Here is a 10,316-nt window from a genome sequence, read left to right on the forward strand (position 1 = left end):
ATTTGAAGCAATTTTAAACTGAGAATATATTCCCAGGCCTGTCGCCGACATGAGTCACAGAACCAAGCATTTCTGTTCTGTCTGCAGGACTGCTGATTTGAACATTGCTCCACTCCTAAGGAGCTCTTGGCACAACCAAGTGTGTTTTAAAAATCGAACCTGATTGCTAGGATTCACGCAGGAATTACAAGGACTGCCCGGTCAGGCTCGACCTTCCTCGTCCTCCTTCCTTCTGTCGTCATTTTACAATGTCACCAGCGTAATCTGAGAAGCCACAGTCCTTGGGATAAAGGTCTAAAGCCCGAGCAGAGGTCAGAACCCCCTCCTGGGTGAGCAGGTAGCTGAGCCTCACCCGGGGCCAAGCGTCTGCGTGTCTAGCACTCTCCACGGCTCCCAGTGGGCAACTGTGCTGCTCCACCTGCTACTGCAGGACCACACCTGAGAACCGAAAAGGAAACGTAATTTACACCTGGAGCTGACCCAGGGCAGGCATTCGGCTGTGGGGTGGGGGCCCCTGGGACTTCCCGGCCCCCTATGCAGGGCACCCATCCCTGGGCAGACAGCAGTTCGCAGACCCGACAGTCCTTTGGTCAGGGCACGGGGGAGAGGGAGGCGCCGAGGCTCCAGGGGTGGCAGGTGCTGGTGGCCACAGCTCTGGTTGTCTTCACTGCAGGAGGGGCCCTCCCTAGATTTCCTCTCCTGGCTCAGGGCCCCACGGCTCTCGCGCTGGCTCCGAGGGGTGGAGTGCGTCTCTTGAGTCTGGAAAGCGAGGCACTTCCAGAACCCCACGCCCGCCCCCCGGGTTCTGCCTGCGTGCTATTGATTAGCTTCAAGGCAAGCCGAGAAAGAGAATAGTTGGCATGTCTAAAGGTTAAATACGAGGAAGGCTTTGGGACTGAGAACCGGGCTGGACTTTGCCCGAGGCTGCCCCGCCCACCATACGGTGTCCTCCCAGGGCCCTGCGTGGGGCCCGCGGGAAGGCTGCGCGGGTGAGTGGACCGGCCTCGTGTGCAGTCTCCCTCGGGTCCAGAGGGAGAGCCTGGCGATCCGGCCAGCACGCCTGAAAGGCGAGTGTGTCCAACACACCAAATAAGAAAGGCTGCAAAAGGCGCAGAATAATTGCAATGAAATTCCCTTTCGGAATCGGAGAGGACGGGGAGACTAAGTTGGCCACGCTCACAGACCCCGCCGGACAGCAGCCCTGAGGTGCCCCCTGCCTGGCGATGGACCGGGGTCCTTGGCGAGCCGCCGGGCGCCTCACCTCTGCTCCCTGGGACACCCTCCTCCACTCGGCCGGTGCAACAGGTTGGCGCCTGTCCCTAGGAGCCACTCACCGTCAGACACTAAGTTCCCCATCAGTGAGGGACGCTCTGTCTTTGAGAAACAGAACCCCCAGTTTGCTGTGAATTCACAGAAAGAGGCGCGTGTCTCTCCCCGAATTCCGGAGCGCGCAGTCCAGGGCTGGCGGGGGCTCAGTGCTCTTCTGTTCTGCCGACCGCTGGCGCCCTGGGACCGCCGCTGCCGTCCGCCCGTTGGAGGCCGGGGCCGGAGGCCAGGGAGTGGCACGGGCCGCCTCTCTCCCTCTTGCCCGGAAATCAGCAGATGCTTTCCCGAGAGACTCGAGACATTTGTTTCTACTTTTCTCTTGCCAGACAGAATCGCGGCGCTGAGGTGCCAGGGAAGGGGGAAATGCACGGTTTTTCTAGAGGAGGGGTGTGGAGTAGAGGACAGGGACGGGTGTGGCTGCCACCGGCTCAGTGAGGGCCACCACGGCATTGCCGGGGTATTGGGGGGCTCACGTGGCCTTTCAGGGTCCCTCCAACGTGGCCCAGGGGCGGTGTACTGAAAGCCCTCAAAACTTCCTCAAGGCCAGTGTTTTAGATGAGCACCTAAGGATTTTAAGAAACATTACTAGAATGAATGAACTATTTCAGATCCCCAAGACTAACGGATGTTCAGAACCGACATGTCAATGCATGTCCGATGTCATGCATGGCTTTGTCATCCAACGGAGACGGCTTGGGGGTCGCCTCTGGCTGGGAGGACGGAGACCTGAGAACCGAAGGGTCCCCGTGTGTGGCTGGGAGGGGTCGAGTCTACGCGCATGTCAGGGATCGGGGAAACTCTGTGAGCCAGTTAACCACTGAAGCTCGGCGTGGATGATCAGGGGCTTCGTGAAAGGTTCCAGCTTTGAAAGCTTTTATTAATAATAAGACTGCGAAGCCCAGTAAAAGAAAACAAAAGTATCTTTTCTCTAAGCTCTGACTTGTTTTTCACCTTAATCAGTTCACTAGCATCATTGTTTACATATTTTAGAACCATATTTATGTCCTTTTGAACGTGATTTGGGGATATCTAATACTTTTTTAAAAAAACCTCTTGGCCAGGCGGTGAGCGGTGGCTCACGCCTGTCATCCTAGCACTCTGGAAGGCCGAGGCGGGCGGATTGCTCAAGGTCAGGAGTTCGAAACCAGCCTGAGCAAGAGCGAGACCCTCGTCTCTACTAAAACTAGAAATTGGACAACTAAAAATATATAGAAAAAATTAGCCGGGCATGGTGGCGCTTGCCTGTAGTCCTAGCTACTTGGGGAGGCTAAGGCAGGAGGATCGCTTGAGCCCAGGAGTTGGAGGTTGCTGTGAGCCAGGCTGACGCCACGGCACTCTAGCCCGGGCAACAAAGTGAGACTCTGTCTCAAAAAAAAAAAATTCTCATAGTTCCTACCTAGTAAGCACTGAATGAATCCCTCTTCAGTGGTTAACTGGTATAAAAATATATAATTTCCCCGAACGGTTCTTACTCTGTGTAGGTAAGTAGAGAGATGGCATCTTTTAACACTGGGAAAAGCAAGATATATCACTGTATTTCCAAATTCGCTTGTTTCGAAAAGAAGTCGGACAGCTCACTCGAGCCTCCTCTCCCCTTCACGCCCGGGAAGATGACGGGGTCCAACATAAACAGGCCCGACCCCGGCCAGGCAGGAGGGCAGCAGGTGTGGTGGCCGCGCGCGCGCTTGGACACGCCCTTTCCGTCTTTGGAGGCGAGCTGCGGGTCTGCCCGCACGGCTGTCGCGGCGGGAGGGGATGGGCTCTTCAGAGCCAGAGGCTGAGTGGGCGACGAGTGGGAGGCGGAGAGGACAAGTGAGCAGGCGGGTTTATTTTTTGTCAGAAAATATGCTTTGTCCAAACGCTTGGAGAATGTGTTGCCTTCATCCCTGCACAGTCGTCGTGACAAAATAACACAACTGGCGAGATGCGGCCGAGCGTGGAAATCACACCCCGTGCTTCTTGCATTTAAAGAGTGCTGCAGGCAGCTACCCACCGTGACGTCTAGAGGGGACCTGAGACTCTTTATTAAGGTGAATGTTACTTATGTTCAGTTGCTCAGGTGTTTGTCTCACGGTCAGGGATGGGACGCTTTGGTGAGAAGCCACCGGAGTGTCTCACTCTCAGGTGGGGAGCACACCTGGGGAGCGGGGCAGAGACGCAGAGGGGCAGGCTCAGGCCAAGGAGGGTGGCCGTCCTGGACCTGCCTGTCCCTTGCACGGTTCCGCCCCCCACGCCCCCAGTCTGCACCTGGGCTGAGAGGTCACGAAGCCTTTCCTCCCAGTAAGTCTCCTGGCCAAGGCGAGCCGAGATGCGTCCCCTGGCCACCAGGCAGCGACGGCCGTTCACCCCAGCAAGGGGAAGGCAGACAGACGTGTGGAGGACACAGTGGAGGAGACCGTGGTCTTGGTGGCCAGGACGCTCATCTCTGCAGGAGCATCGGGAGTTCAATGCAGAAAGGAGAGCAAGGCGACTCAGAGGACATGAGTCAGGGTGAAAGATGCTGACCCGCGGACCAGGATGCAACGTGAGTGACACGGAAGTGAGGAAATAGTCCTCTTCCCGTTTTTCGCTTCTCTGTTTTGAATCTCCTCAAATTCCTTTCTTACCATTTTTTTTTTTCAGTGAATATGATGTCTTCCCCAAAAAAGTCTTCCCCTTTGTGTTCTCTGTTAATGCTCAGAATTATTAGATTGTTACAGAAGTGCCAGCTCTTTTCGCAACTTTGGATGCTTAATGAATACCTGGAAGGAAGGGGCCGGGACAGAGAAGGCACCTGGAAGAGCCACGCAGAGAAGCTTGCGCCACCTGGTGTGCAGGTGTGTGGACGGGAGGGGGCACTGATGCCCGGTGGGGGGACTCCGGGCAGGACAGGGAGGCTGGGACCTGCTGGGCAGCTCCGCCCGACCCCAACCGGGCTCCACGGCATCGGAACTCCGCTCGAGCTTCTCAAGTAATGCAGAATTTCTTTCTTTCTTTCTTTCTTTTTTTTTTTTTTTAAGTCTGTTCAGGAATTTTTTTTTTCCCAAAGAACCTCTAATTTGGTTTTTTTTTTTTTTTGAGACAGAGTCTCACTCTGTTGCCCAGGCTAGAGTGAGTGCCCTGGCGTCAGCCTAGCTCACAGCAACCTCAGACTCCTGGGCTCAAGCGATCCTCCTGCCTCAGCCTCCCGAGTAGCTGGAACTACAGGCATGCACCACCATGCCCGGCTAATTTTTTCTATATATATATATTAGTTGGCCAATTAATTTCTTTCTATTTTCAGTAGAGACGGGGTCTCGCTCTTGCTCAGGCTGGTTTCGAACTCCTGACCTTGAGCAATCCGCCCGCCTCAGCCTCCCAGAGTGCTAGGATTACAGGCGTGAGCCAGCGCGCCCGGCCTAATTTGTTTTAATATTTAAATTATAACAATACGATAACTAGAAAAAGGTCAGTGCCTCAATGGCTTTAAACACCATCAATTTCAATTTTTGTTTTTCAAAATAACGATGCAATTAAATCTGTGTTTCTCCAACAATAGTGCAATGCTTTATCCCTTTCTGAATAAAGGAACTGAGATTTATCCAAGTATAAGCTTTAAGTAAGGTAGACTGTTGCCAGCTACATATCAATCCTACATGTTTGATATAAAATACGCCAGGAAAGCTTAAAGTGACTTGTAAATCTATAACCGGCTAACGCTTCACGTAAGTGGCAATGGAAATGAACAGACGTGCACTCGATATAAAACACTTTTCAAAACGAGTCCAAAAAACAAATGACAAAAAGTGGTTAAGAACTGAACATCTGTTGTGTGTACCAAATGTAAAATAAGAATGGACCCTATGGTTACTTGTACTGTTTCAATTATGTGAAGGTAAAATTAACACTTAGTCCGCCTCCATCTCTCCAGAAGATTTAGTAAGCTGTGAGTCGTCTTTTGTTGTATCTGGTTTAGTTTCAGTTCCACCCTGTCAATCCATTGGTCCGTTGTGTTCACTATCAGCTTTTGCTTTGTCTTCAGCAACTTCTACTTTTGGTTTAGGCTTGTAAATGATGGGGTCACAGAAATTATCCAGTTCCTTTGATTCTGCAACTATTTCTGAAACTTTTCCCACAGGATCTTGAGTGACAGTCTGTTCTGTGCATTCATCTTACTGTTTCAGGAATTCTTTGGCCATCTCTTATTCCTGCACACACACAGATCCCTTTTATAGAGAAAATGTGATCGAGACATTTAGAAAATCATTCAACCAGCACAACTGCTTTTGGAGAGATTCAGTTAAGAAACTACTTTCTATAAATGTCGTAGGAGAGCAAAAAAGGGCCACCCGCCTGTGGAGAAGACAGTTGTATGAATCCTACTCATTCTACGTGTATAGAATATTTCAATAATCCTTCCCTTCCTTACACTTAAAAAAAAAAAAAGTTTTAGGTTACTTTTTAAAAAATTACATCTATTTTGTTCATTTAGTAAATTGCATCGTTTTGATACTTGAGCACCCAGGAAGAGGAACGTGCTTTAGAAGGAACTTGCTAACTTCCTCATATCTATCGTCAATATATGGACATTTATATGAAATGTCACTCGATTCATCGTTCTTCAAAAGATCTTACCTGGCTTTAAAACAATAAAACAACATGTGTAGCTCCTTCATTTGGATGCATCTCTGAAGACTTTTAAGGCTCCGGTCCAGGACTCGGCCGCCTCTGTGCCTTAGATGAGGGGCCGGCCCGTGACAGAGGAAAGAGAGATGACCGAACCAGAAAGACACTCACTAATAAAAGCCCCGGAGAGAAAAGCTATCAAGGAAACATTACAAGAATAATTTCCAGAATCAGAGGATATGGATTTCCGGACTGCAAGTCCATCCCAAATGCCTGGCATGGTGAACGAAAAGAGATTTACGCTGAGACGCATAATCGTGAGACCGCGGGATGGTGGTTCCAAAACCTTCCGGAAGGGGGGAAAACGAGCCCATAAAGGGCACTGATATTATTAACAGTGCCGCAGGAAGACGGATGATGTAGCAAGGCCTTCAAAATCCTGAGGGAAAATGGGTTTCGATCAAAAATTCCACACTTCCGTCAATTAATAAGCATGATGACAGCATTGAGATATTTTCAGGCATGCAACGCCTGAAAAAACATCATGTCCCTCTCAGGAAACCACGGGAGGATAAGCTCCACCAAAGCTAGAGAGGAAACCAAGCAATGAAGGCATGGATTCAGCACAGAGGACACGGCACAGGGGAGACAGAGAATTCCGACAATCCACTGATTTCCCAGAAAATGGAGCAGTGCAGCTTCCCGACACCTCTTCCTTCCTGCCCCCTGTGTGCGTTCGTTCAGCTTAGTCATGAAGCAACGTTAAAAAACAAATCTCTGATCGGTATTTACATAATTAAGACATTAGGCATGTTATTTTCAGCTGAGCTAGCTGTATAGCATGATTAATTTCCATTATCATAATACAACCTCGCGTTCTCGCTGGAACTGAGTCAGACAAGGTACGAGCACTCAAGCCCACCTTCCCCCTTGCACACAGACCTCCGAGAACCCTCCATCTGCCTGCTCCCGTGCGGGCCCGAGGGTTCTCCAGGTCCCCGCACGGCGACTGGACCAAGCCTTCCTTTCGTCCTCCTCCTGGGGATTACCTTCCTCTCTCCTGCGCTGGGCTCCCCATTTCCCCGAGTCACTGTCATCCCGTTCTAGATTCGCCCCTTGAGTTTGTGGTGGGTGGACGAGTAAATGGGAATTAAGGAGGTGGAAACTAAGTACAGACTATTCTCGGAGGCATCTGCTTAGGAGAAGGAAGAAGCCTTATAAGGATGTATTTAGAAATACGGGGGCAGCGACCAGCAGCAATCCAGATAAAAAAAAAGTTAAAAGCGGTGACTGTGGGGGCGGAGCGGGGCAGAGGGCCGCCGCTGTTCTTCACTGTGGGGCTGGGGTGGGGGCGGTCACCAGGCATGGATGACTGGGGAGAGAGGGACAGGAGAGGGACCGTTCTCCAGGCGGAGGGGAGAACAGGAGCAAGAACTACTTCCAGTGTTTCCACCTGCTGGAGCCTAAGGTGAAGCAGTGGCTGGAAAGGTCTGAACACCCGAGCGCGGCTGGAACAGCTGAGGCGTGGCCCTGGCAGACCAGAGGAGTGCAGGTGGCAGCAGGGAGACCCTCGGGCCTATTCCAGGCAAGAGGGGAAGGGGGTCTGAGGTTAAAGCACCCCACTGGGTTAATACGAAAGGTGGAGGAAAGGAGACAGGACCCACAGGTGCCTCTACTGACTGGATCAGGACGGGAGGGAGGGACGGAGGACGATTCCTGCGCGTCTGACTCAGATGCCTGAAGAACGGATGACGCTTTTCCTCCAGAGGAAGAGAATTTAGCGGGAGGGTCTGGAAGGGGAAGAGTTAAGTTGGGGACACGTGTTTGAGGTGCGAAGGGGACAGCCAGGTGGTGCCCGGCAGGCAGCTGGATACAGAGCTGCAGTTTTGCAGTGAAGACCGGCTGAGATGAAAACATGTGCTGAGATGAAACATGAAACCCAAGGCCAGGAGAGTAGACAAAGTCACCAAGGAAGAGGGTGGAAGGGGCACGTTAGCAGGAACAGGCCCGCTCGAGGAAGGCGGCCTGGTGGGAGTCAAGGCCTGACCAGCAGGCAAGCACAGGCCTCACTCTGTAAGCGTGGGCTGCAGGGAGAGGGGTGGGAAGGGAGGAGGTGGAGGCGGGACGAGCGGCTCTCTGAGGAGCCCAGCTGTGACAAGAAAAAAGAATCAGAGCACCGGGGAGTGAGCTAAAAATTCAAGGGCTTGACCGTTCTCCCCTGCAAGGTCCCCTCAAGGAGAGATCTGAGGGTATTTATATGGCAGTACAGGGAGAGTTTGAAAACATGGGGACAAAAGCAAACAGTCTTATCGTGCAATCCAGTAATCACACGCTTAAATAATTGCCCAGCGCATGTGAAAACTTAGGTCCACAGAAAACCCGCACACGGATGTTTGCAGCAGCTTTGTTCGTAACTGCCAAGAACTGAATGAGCCAACGTGACCTTCAATGGGTGAATGAATAAACAAACAGTGGAGCATCCACAAATGGAATACGAAGAACTGAGCTACGAGGCCACAGAAAGAGGAGGATGAATCTGAAATGCACGTGCTCAGGCAAACACAGAGACCTTACCTAGAGGGTCCTCACACTGCAAATCGCCGGCCTGCAGCAGCTGGTGTCAGGGCCCAGGTCCCTTTCCCTTACCTGAATGGTGTCCGGTTGTTGTCTTGAAGCAACTCAGAGTCCTCATTTGAGTGGAAGAGCAACACCTTAATTCCATTCTTGCAAAACCACAACCTCCAGTCTCAACTCCTGCTAAGGCTGCAGCTGGGCCCTTTGGTTTTGATATAGTTAAGGTAGGTTTTCCCAAACCTGCAGGACTGTCAACCTTGGGACTCTAATTCAACCTCGATTGCAAGTTGCAAGCAGAAAAAGCTTCTCTTACAGCAAGGCTACACTGTCTTCTTCACTGTGCTTTCAAACCAGCTTCCTTAAGTGTCAGCATATAGCTCTTTTGCAGGACTCTGTAGCTTGCATTTACTGAACACTCATGTGTCACTGCTTTCCACATGTGCTATGGTCTGTTTGCCCACACCCTTCCTGCCATGTGAGGATGCAGCGAGAAGAGGGCTTGTCCATGAACCAGAAAGCAGCCCCCACAGACACCAAATCTACCAGTGCCCTGACCTTGGACTTCCAAACTCCAGAACTGTGAAAAATAAATGTGTTTCTTATGAGCCACCTACTTCATGGTTCGCATGTTATGGCAACCTGAATGGACTAAGATATGACTTACTTAATCCTCCTAACGATCCTACGTAGATCTGATCATCATTTCCATTATCAGACTAGGCAACTGGCCACACAGGAAGCAGCAAGGCCAGGGTCTGGCCCTCCCAGTGCAGCTCAACACTGCAGCCGCCCGTTATGTCCCTCAGCTCCATGTGGTCTGTATCCAAACCACAGCAACAGTTTGGTGAAACATTTCACAACCAAATAACCAGGTTCCCCAATTTTCGGCCTCGGGAAGCTGGGTCCTTGTTAATCCTGTCCTACCGGCCAGGCACGGTGGCTCACGCCTGTAATCCTAGCACTCTGGGAGGCCGAGGCGGGCGGATTGCTCAAGGTCAGGAGTTCAAAACCAGCCTGAGCAAGAGCGAGACCCCCATCTCTACTATAAATAGAAAGAAATTAATTGGCCAACTAATATATATAGAAAAAATTAGGTGGGCATGGTGGCACATGTCTGTAGTCCCAGCTACTCAGGAGGCTGAGGCAGGAGGATCGCTTAAGCCTAGGAGTTTTGAGGTTGCTGTGAGCAAGGCTGACGCCATGGCACTCACTCTAGCCTGAGCAACAAAGCGAGACTCTGTCTCAAAACAAACAAACAAACAAAAAAAACGTGTCCTATCTCCTCCATCTTTTAGGGTTTGTCATTTGCAAGTCCAGATATCAATCTGTTTATCAGTCGGGGTTCTTAGTACAAATGGAGGAACTCACTCTAGCTTGCTTAAGCAGAAAAAGAGTCTATCAAAAAAACAGACTGGGTAGGGAACAGAAAGTCCAGACAGGTAGGGGCAAGCTGGGAGGTTGTATGTAAAGACAGCCCACACCTAAGCCGCCCCGAGGACTGCCCTGCCTGACACCACACGCCAGCAGGGATGACGAGGAATCTGCCACTGCCGCCCCAACGCTGGACAACATCGTGCGGATGGGCCCTGGCCAAAGTGCGAGGGCAGGTTCTCCATGAAGCTTTCTCCCAAGCTGGAGTCCTGGTGTGATCAGAAGATCCCAGTGCACGCCCCTGCCTGACCCACAAGACAGGCTGGGAGAGTAAGTTCCTAGTCTCTAACTTGGGGAGCGGGGAGTGGTGGTCAAAGCAGAAAATTCCCCCCACACAGGAAGGGTTTTCAAACCGATGGGCCACCAAGGACAAATGGCTATTACATTGAACCTTGGCAGTT

The sequence above is a fragment of the Microcebus murinus genome, chromosome 25 (assembly GCF_040939455.1).
Source record: "Microcebus murinus isolate Inina chromosome 25, M.murinus_Inina_mat1.0, whole genome shotgun sequence".
Lineage (NCBI taxonomy): Eukaryota > Metazoa > Chordata > Mammalia > Primates > Cheirogaleidae > Microcebus > Microcebus murinus.